Below are 9,411 nucleotides of genomic sequence, written 5' to 3'. Positions count from 1 at the left end.
TTTGAAAAAGATAAATCTGAATTTGAAAAAGATAATATGATGAGTTGAAAAGATTTGAGAAGAAATTAAAAAGATAGATGAGTTTTGAAAAAGATTTGAAAAGAAATTGAAGAAGATTTGAGAAAGATTTTTAGGATTAAAGAAAAATTTATTTTTAATTTGTTTTATTTTTTTGAAATTGAAATTGAAAGATGATCATTTGTAACATGTTTATGCGAGAAATTTTGGATGGAACGATGAAAATTTGGAAAAAATTTGAGTTGGAAACAAAACTTCCTCCCCTCCACATTCCTGGCGTTAAACGCCCAGAATGGCACCCATTCTGGCGTTTAACGCCCATTTGCTGCTTCTTTTGGGCGTTTAACGCCCAGCCAGATACCCTGGCTGGTGTTAAACGCCAGAAAGCCTTTATCACTGGGCATTTTTCTAAACGCCCAGGATGCTTCAATTCTGGCGTTAAACGCCCACAATACCCCTTACTGGCTTTTTGTGCCTGTGAGCTCCTTTTCTCTGCTTTATGCTCTGAATTCTTCTGTAACTCTGTGAACTCCTTGCTAATGGCTGGGTTGCCTCCCAGCAAGCGCTTCTTTATTGTCTTTAGCTGGACCTTACTGAGCTTTTAATCTAGTCTCAGCTTTGAGCATTCTTGCTCAACATTGCCTTCATGATAATGCTTGACTCTCTGTCTATTAACAATGAACCTCTTATTAGAATCAATATCTTGAAGCTCCACATAGCCATATGGTGACACACTTGTAATCACATATGGTCCCTTCCACTGGGATTTCAGTTTTCCGGGGAACAATCTGAGCCTAGAGTTGAACAGCAGAACCTTCTGTTCTGGTTCAAAAACTCTGGATGACAGTTTCTTGTCATGCCACCTTTTTGCTTTTTCCTTGTAAATTTTTGTATTTTCAAAAGCATTGACTCTGAATTCCTCTAGCTCATTCAACTGGAGTAATCTTTTCTCTCCAGCTAACTTTGCATCAAGATTCAGGAATCTAGTTGCCCAGTAGGCCTTGTGTTCTTGCTCCACTGGCAAATGGCACGCCTTCCCATACACAAGTTGGTATGGAGAGGTTCCTATAGGAGTCTTGAACGCTGTTCTGTATGCCCACAGAGAATCGTCCAAGCTTTTTGCCCAATCCCTTCTACGGGAAATTACAGTCCGTTCCAGGATTCTTTTTAGTTCTCTATTAGAGACTTCAGCCTGCCCATTTGTCTGTGGATGATATGGATTTGCTACCTTGTGGCTAATTCCATACCAGACCATAGCAGAGTAAAGCTATTTATTGCAGAAATGAGTGCCCCCATCACTGATTAGTACTCTGAGGACACCAAACCTGCTGAAGATATGTTTCTGGAGGAACTTTAGCACTATCTTAGTATCATTAGTGGGTGTTGCAATTGCCTCTACCCATTTAGATACATAGTCTACTGCCACCAGAATATACGTGTTTGAGTATGATGGTGGGAAAGGCCCCATGAAGTCAATACCCCATACATCAAACAACTCAATCTCCAAGATCCCTTGTTGAGGCATGGTGTAACCATGAGGCAGATTACCAGCTCTCTGGCAGTTATCACAGTTACGTACAAACTCTCGGGAGTCTCTATAGAGAGTAGGCCAGTAGAAGCCACATTGGAGAACCTTGGTGGCTGTTCGCTCACCTCCGAAATGGCCTCCATATTGTGATCCATGGCAATGCCATAAGATCTTCTGTGCCTCTTCCTTGGGAACACATCTACGGATTATTCCGTCTGCACTTCTCTTAAAGAGATATGGTTCATCCCATAAGTAGTACTTTGCATCAGAAATCAATTTCTTTATTTGCTGCCTGTTGTACTCTTTGGGTATTGGTGCACGAAATTGTGATGTCCAGGCTCGAACAATCCCTGGTAATGGCTCCAAAGCTTGGTGCTCTGATCTTAATTCATAATTGTCACAACTTCGATACAACTAACCAGCAAGTGCACTGGGTCATCCAAGTAATACCTTACGTGAGTAAGGGTCGAATCCCACGGAGATTGTTGGTATGAAGCAAGCTATGGTCACCTTGCAAATCTCAGTCAGGCGGATTTAAACATGATACTTTATTAGATTAAAATAAACAATAAAAGGGATAGAGATACTTATGTAGATTCATTGGCAGGGATTTCAGATAAGCGAATGGAGATGCTTTTCGTTCCTCTGAACCTCTGCTTTCCTGCTATCTTCATCCAATCAGTCTTACTCCTTTCCATGGCTGGCTGTATGCAAGGGCATCACCGTTGTCAGTGGCTACATCCCCTCCTCTCAGTGAATCATATGCTCACGCACCCTGTCACGGCACGGCTATTCATCTGTCGGTTCTCGATCATGCTGGAATAGGATTCACCCTCCTTTTGCGTCTGTCACTAACGCCCAACAATCGCGAGTTTGAAGCTCGTCACAGTCATTCAATCATTGAATCCTACTCAGAATACCACAGACAAGGTTTTAGACCTTCCGGATTCTCTTGAATGCCGCCATCATTCTAGCGTACGCCACGAAGATTCTGGTTAGGAGATCTAAGAGATACTCATTCTAGCTTAATTCATGTAGAACAGAAGTGTTTGTCAGGCACGCATTCATAAGGGAGAAGGATGATGAGCGTCACACATAATCATCACCTTCATCACGTTCTTGGGTGCGAATGGATATCTTAGAAGCGAAATAAGAAGAATTGAATAGAAAACAGTAGTACTTTGCATTAATCTTTGAGGAACAGCAGAGCTCCACACCTTAATCTATGGAGTGTAGAAACTCTACCGTTGAAAATACATAAGTGAAGGTCCAGGCATGGCCGAGAGGCCAGCCCCTCTGATCTAAGAACCAGGCGTCCAAAGATGTCAAATACAATAGTAAGAGGTCCTATTTATAATAAACTAGTCACTAGGGTTTACATGAGTAAGTAATTGATGCATAAATCCACTTCCTGGGCCCACTTGGTGTATGTTTGAGCTGAGCCTGAGTGTTGCACGTGCAGAGGCCATTTGTGGAGTTGAACGCCAGTTTCTGTGCCAGTTTGGGCGTTCAACTCTGGTTTTGGATCCTTTTCTGGCGCTGGACGCCAGATTTGGGCAGAAGGCTGGCGTTGAACGCCAGTTTACGTCGTCAATTCTTGGCCAAAGTATGGACTATTATATATTGCTGGAAAGCCCTGGATGTCTACTTTCCAACGCAATTGGAAGCGCGCCATTTCAAGTTCTGTAGCTCCAGAAAATCCACTTTGATTGCAGGGAGGTCAGAATCCAACAGCATCAGCAGTCCTTTTTCAACCTCTGAATCTGATTTCTGCTCAAGTCCCTCAATTTCAGCCAGAAAATACCTAAAATCACAGAAAAACACACAAACTCATAGTAAAGTCCAGAAATGTGAATTTAACATAAAAACTAAGGGAAACATCCCTAAAAGTAACCAGATCCTACTAAAAACATACTAAAAACAAGCGTATAAATTATCCGCTCATCACAACACCAAACTTAAATTGTTGCTTGTCCCCAAGCAACTGAAAATCAAATAGGATAAAAAGAAGAGAATATACTATAAATTCCAAACTATCAATGAAACAGAGCCTCAATCATATGAGCGGGACTTATAGCTTTCTGCCTCTTGAATAGTTTTGGCATCTCACTTTATCCATTGAGGTTTAGAATGATTGGCATCTATAGGAACTTCAGATTTCGAATAGTGTTATTGACTCTCCTAGTTCAGTATGATGATTCTTGAACACAGCTTCTTTATGAGTCTTGGTCGTGGCCCTAAGCACTTTGTTTTCCAGTATTACCACCGGATACATAAATGCCACAGACACATAATTGGGTGAACCTTTTCAGATTGTGACTCAGCTTTGCTAAAGTCCCCAATTAGAGGTGTCCAGGGTTCTTAAGCACACTCTCTTTTTCTTTTTTTTTTTTTCGCTTTAGACCTTGACTTTAACCGCTCAGTCTCAAGTTTTCACTTGACACCTACACGCCACAAGCACATGGTTAGGGACAGCTTGGTTTAGCCGCTTAGACCAGGATTTTATTCCTTTAGGCCCTCCTATCCACTGATGCTCAAAGCCTTGGGATCCTTTTTATTTGCCCTTGCCTTTTGGTTTTAAGGGTTATTGGCTTTTTCTGCTTGCTTTTTCTTTTTCTTTCTATTATTTTTTTTTCGCCCCCTTTTTTTTTTCTTTTTTTTTTCTGCAAGCTTTGTTCTTTGCTGCTTTTTCTTGCTTCAAGAATCATTTTTATGATTTTTCAGATTATCAAATAACATGTCTCCTAGTTATCATTCTTTCAAGAGCCAACATATTTAACATTCTTAAACAACAAATTCAAAAGACATATGCACTGTTCAAGCATACATTCAGAAAACAAGAAGCATTGTCACCACATCAACATAATTAAACTAAGTTCAAGGATAAATTCGAAACTCATGTAATTCTTGTTCTTTTGAATTAAAGCATTTTTCATTTAAGAGAGGTGACGGATTCATAGGACATTCATATCTTTAAGACAAAGTTACTAACTACTAATGATCATGTAATGGAGGCACAAACATAGATAAGCACATATCATAGAAAACGAAAAACAGAAGAAATAAGAACAAGGAATGAATCCACCTTAGTGATGGTGGCGTTTCCTTCTTGAGGAACCAATGATGTCCTTGAGCTCTTCTATGTCTCTTCCCTGTCTTTGTTGCTCCTCCCTCATTGCCTTTTGATCTTCTCTTATTTCATGAAGGATGATGGAGTGCTCTTGATGTTCCACCCTTAGTTGCTTCCAATAATTGTGTGGAAGAAAATGTATCCCCTGAGGTATCTCAGGGATCTCTTGATTTGCAGTCAAATGTTCTACCATTGAGCTATAGACCCTTGATGGAAGCTTTTGTCTTCCCTTTCCTCTTTCTAGAGGCTTCTCTGGCCTTAGGTGCCATCAATGGTTATGGAAAAAAACAAAAAAGCTATGCTTTTTACCACACCAAACTTAGAATGTTGCTCGCCCTCGAGCAAAAGAAGAAAGAATAGAAGAATAAGAAGAAGATATAGAGGAGATGGAGGGAGATGTGTATTCGGCCATATGGGTGGGATTGGGTGGGAGAGAGATGTTGAATTTTGAAGGTAAGTGGGTGTATGGGTGTGAGTGGTAAACGGAAGAATAGAGGATGATTGAGAAGAGAGAAGAGAGTGAGTGAAGGTAGGTGGGGATCCTGTGGGGTCCACAGATCCTGAGATGATCCTGTGGGGTCCACAGATCCTGAGGTGTCAAGGCATTTACATCCCTGCACCAATTTAGGCATGTAAAATGCCCTTGCACACAACTCTGGGCGTTCAGCGCCAGGTTGGTGCCCATTTTGGGCGTTCAACGCCCCTTTGCTGCCATTTCTGGCGTTGAACGCCAAAACCATGCTTGTTCTGGGCGTTCAGCGCCAGGATGCTCCTATTCTGGGCGTTCAGCGCCAGAACTATGCTCTGTTCTGGCGTTTGAACGCCAGACAGATGCTCCTCCAGGGTGTGATTTTTCTTCTGCTGTTTTTGATTCCGTTTTTGATTTTTTTGTTTATTTTGTGACTCCACATGATCATGAACCTAAGAAAACATGAAAAAACAATAAAAATAAGAATTAGATAAACATTGGGTTGCCTCCCAACAAGCGCTTCTTTAATGTCAATAGCTTGACAGTGGGCTCTCATGGAGCCTCACAGATGTGCAGAGCTTTGTTGAGACTCTCCAACACCAAACTTAGAATTTGGATATGGGAGTTCAACACCAAACTTAGAGTTTGGTTGTGGCCTCCCAACACCAAACTTAGAGTTTGACTGTGGGGGCACTGGTTGACTCTGCTTGGAGAGAAGCTTTGGCTGCTTCCTCTCCATGGTTGCAGAGGGAGATCCTTGAGTTTTGAATACAAGGGAGTTCTCATTCCATTGAAGGAATATTTCACCTCTGTTAACATCAATCACAACTCTTGCTGTGGCCAGGAAAGGTCTTCCTAGGATGATAGATTCATCCTCTTCCTTTCCAGTATCCAGGACTATGAAATCAGTAGGTATGTAAAGGCCCTCAACCTCTACTAATACATCTTCTACTTGTCCATAAGCCTGTCTTCTTGAGCTGTCTGCCATCTCTAGTGAGATTTTAGCAGCTTGCACCCCATAGATTCCCAGTTTCTCTATTACAGAGAGGGGCATGAGGTTTATTCCTGAACCAAGGTCACACAGAGCTTTAAAGATCATGGTGCCTATGGTGCAGGGTATTATGAACTTTCCAGGATCCTGTCTCTTCTGAGGCAATGTCAGTTGATCCAGATCACTTAGTTCATTGATGAACAAGGGAGGTTCAACTTCCCAAGCATCAATGCCAAATAATTTGGCATTCAGCTTCATGATTGCACCAAGAAACTTGGCAGTTTGCTCTTCAGTGACATCCTCATTCTCTTCAGAAGAGGAATACTCATCAGAGCTCATGAAGGGCATAAGGAGGTTCAATGGGATCTCTATAGTCTCTAGATGAGCCTCAGAGTCTTTTGATTCCCCAGAGGGAAGCTCCTTATTGATCACTGGACGTCCCGGGAGGTCTTCCTCCTTGGGATTCACGTCCTCTCCTTTCCTCACAGGTTCGGCCATGGCACTTATGTCAATGGCCTTGCACTCTCCTTTTGGGTTCTCTTCTGTATTGCTTGGGAGAGTACTATGAGGGATTTCAGTGATCCTTTTACTCAGCTGGCCCACTTGTGCTTCCAAATTTCTAATGGAAGACCTTGTTTCATTCATGAAACTTACAGTGGCCTTAGATAGATCAGAGACTAGATTTGCTAAGTTAGAAGCGTTTTGTCCAGAGTTCTCTGTCTGTTGCTGAGTTGATGATGGAAAAGGTTTGCTATTGCTAAACCTGTTTCTTCCACCATTGTTAAAGCCTTGTTGAGGCTTCTGATCCTTCCATGAGAAATTTGGATGATTTCTCCATGTTGAGTTATAGGTGTTTCCATAAGGTTCACCTAAGTAATTTACCTCTGCTATTGCAGGGTTCTCAGGATCATAGGCTTCTTCTTCAGAAGATGCCTCTTGAGTACTGTTGGATGCAGCTTGCATTCCATGCAGACTCTGAGAGATCATATTGACTTGCTGAGTCAATATTTTATTCTGAGCCAATATGGCATTCAGAGTATCAACTTCAAGAACTCCCTTCTTCATAGGCGTCCCATTATTCACAGGATTCCTTTCAGAAGTGTACATGAACTGGTTATTAGCAACCATGTCAATGAGTTCTTGAGCTTCTGCAGGCGTTTTCTTTAGGTGAATGGATCCACCTGCAGAAGTGTCCAGTGACATCTTTGATAGCTCAGACAGACCATCATAGAATATATCCAGGATGGTCCATTCTGAAAGCATGTCAGAAGGACACTTTTTGGTCAACTGTTTGTATCTTTCCCAAGCTTCATAGAGAGATTCACCTTCTTTCTGTCTGAAGGTTTGAACATCAGCTCTAAGCTTGCTCAGCTTTTGAGGAGGAAAGTACTTGGCTAAGAAAGCCGTGACCAGCTTATCCCAAGAGTTCAGGCTGTCTTTAGGTTGAGAATCCAACCATAATCTAGCTCTGTCTCTTACAGCAAAAGGGAAAAGCATGAGCCTGTAGACTTCAGGATTTACGCCATTAGTCTTAACAGTATCACATATCTGCAAGAATTCAGTTAAGAACTGAAAAGGATCTTCAGATAGAAGTCCATGAAACTTGCAGTTCTGCTGCATCAGAGAAACTAACTGAGCTTTCAGCTCAAAGTTGTTTGCTCCAATGGCAGGAATGGAGATGCTTCTTCCATGTAAATTGGAATTAGGTGCAGTAAAGTCACCAAGCATCCTCCTTTCATTATTATTATTTTCGCCTGCCATCTCCTCTGCCTGTTCAAAAATTTCTGAAAGGTTATCTCTGGATTGTTGTATTTTAGCTTCTCTTAATTTTCTCTTCAGAGTCCTTTCAGGTTCTGGATCTGCTTCCACAAGAATGTTCTTATCCTTGCTCCTGCTCATATGACAAGGAAGAATGGCCAGAAAAATGATAATAATAATAGAGATCCTTTATACCACAGTATAGGGATCCCTTTGTAAGTAGAAGAAGAGGGGGAGATAAAGGATGTGATGTAAAGGAAGAAACACAACTGTGAGGATTGGAATGTGAGATGAGATGTTAGGATATGAATGAATAAATAGAATGAGATGGGAGAGAAGGAGGGAATTTTCGAAATTTATTTTTGAAAAGGAGTTAGTGATTTTTGAAAATAGTTTTTGAAAAAGTTTAGTATTTTTTTCGAAATTTTTTTTTTTTGAAATTAAAAATAAAACTAAGATTAATTAGTTAATAAAAAAGAAATTTTTGAAAAAAGGGGGAAGATATTTTCGAAAATTGAGAGGGAGAATTAGTTAGGTGGTTTTGAAAAAGTTAAGAAACAAACAAAAAGTTTGTTAGTTAGTTGAAACAAATTTTGAAAACCAATTTTGAAAAGATAAGTAGTTAGGAGGTTAGGAAAGATATTTTGAAAAGATATTTTTGAAAAAGATAAGATAAGAAGATATTTTTGAAAAGATATGATAGAAATTAGTTTTGAAAAAGATTTGATTTTTTAAAATCTCAGTTAATGACTTGATTCATAAGAAATCACAAGATATGATTCTAGAACTTAAAGTTTGAATCTTTCTTAACAAGCAAGTAACAAACTTCAAATTTTTGAATCAAAACATTAATTGATTATGTTATTTTCGAAAATTATGATATAAAATAAGAAAAAGGTTTTTGAAAATTTTTTTTTTTTGGAATTTTCGAAAATAACCATGAATTTTGAAAAAGATTTGATTTTTGAAAAAGATTTTGAAAAAGATAAGATTTTCAAATTGAAAATTTGATTTGACTCATGAGAAACAATTTGATTTTAAAAATTTTTGAAAAAGTCAATCCAAATTTTCGAATTTTGAGGAGAGAAAAAAGGAAAGATATATTTTTGATTTTTTTGAATTTTTATGATGCAAGAGAAAAACACTAAAAAGATGCAATGCATGAAATTTTGAGATCAAGACATGTGATGCATGCAAGAATGCTATGAATGTCAAGATGAACACCAAGAACACTATGAATGTCATGATGAACATCAAGAATAAATTTTTGAAAAATTTTTAATGCAAAGAAAACATGCAAGACACCAAACTTAGAATTCTTTAATGCTTAGACACTAAGAATTCAAGAATGCATATGATAAACATGAAAGGACACAAAACAAAAAAATCATCAAGATCAAACAAGAAGACTTACCAAGAACAACTTGAAGATTATGAAGAACACTATGAATGCATGATATTTTCGAAAAATGCTAGATGCATATGCAAGTGACACCAAACTTATAATGTGACTCAAG

The 9,411-nt window shown here is 39.4% G+C and overlaps 1 non-coding gene across 1 annotated transcript; it reads left to right on the top strand.

Moving 5' to 3' along the window:
* Nucleotides 1-7,393: 7,393 nt before the first annotated feature.
* On the top strand, nt 7,394-7,501 carry LOC148581411 (small nucleolar RNA R71). Its single transcript, XR_015899004.1, has one exon. It is a non-coding gene; the product is annotated as a small nucleolar RNA R71 (small nucleolar RNA).
* The last annotated feature ends 1,910 nt before the right edge of the window (nt 7,502-9,411 follow it).

This window comes from Arachis ipaensis, chromosome B10, assembly GCF_059453495.1.
Source record: "Arachis ipaensis isolate K30076 ecotype BB chromosome B10, ASM5945349v1, whole genome shotgun sequence".
Lineage (NCBI taxonomy): Eukaryota > Viridiplantae > Streptophyta > Magnoliopsida > Fabales > Fabaceae > Arachis > Arachis ipaensis.
This window is presented reverse-complemented; position numbering and strand designations above follow the sequence as displayed.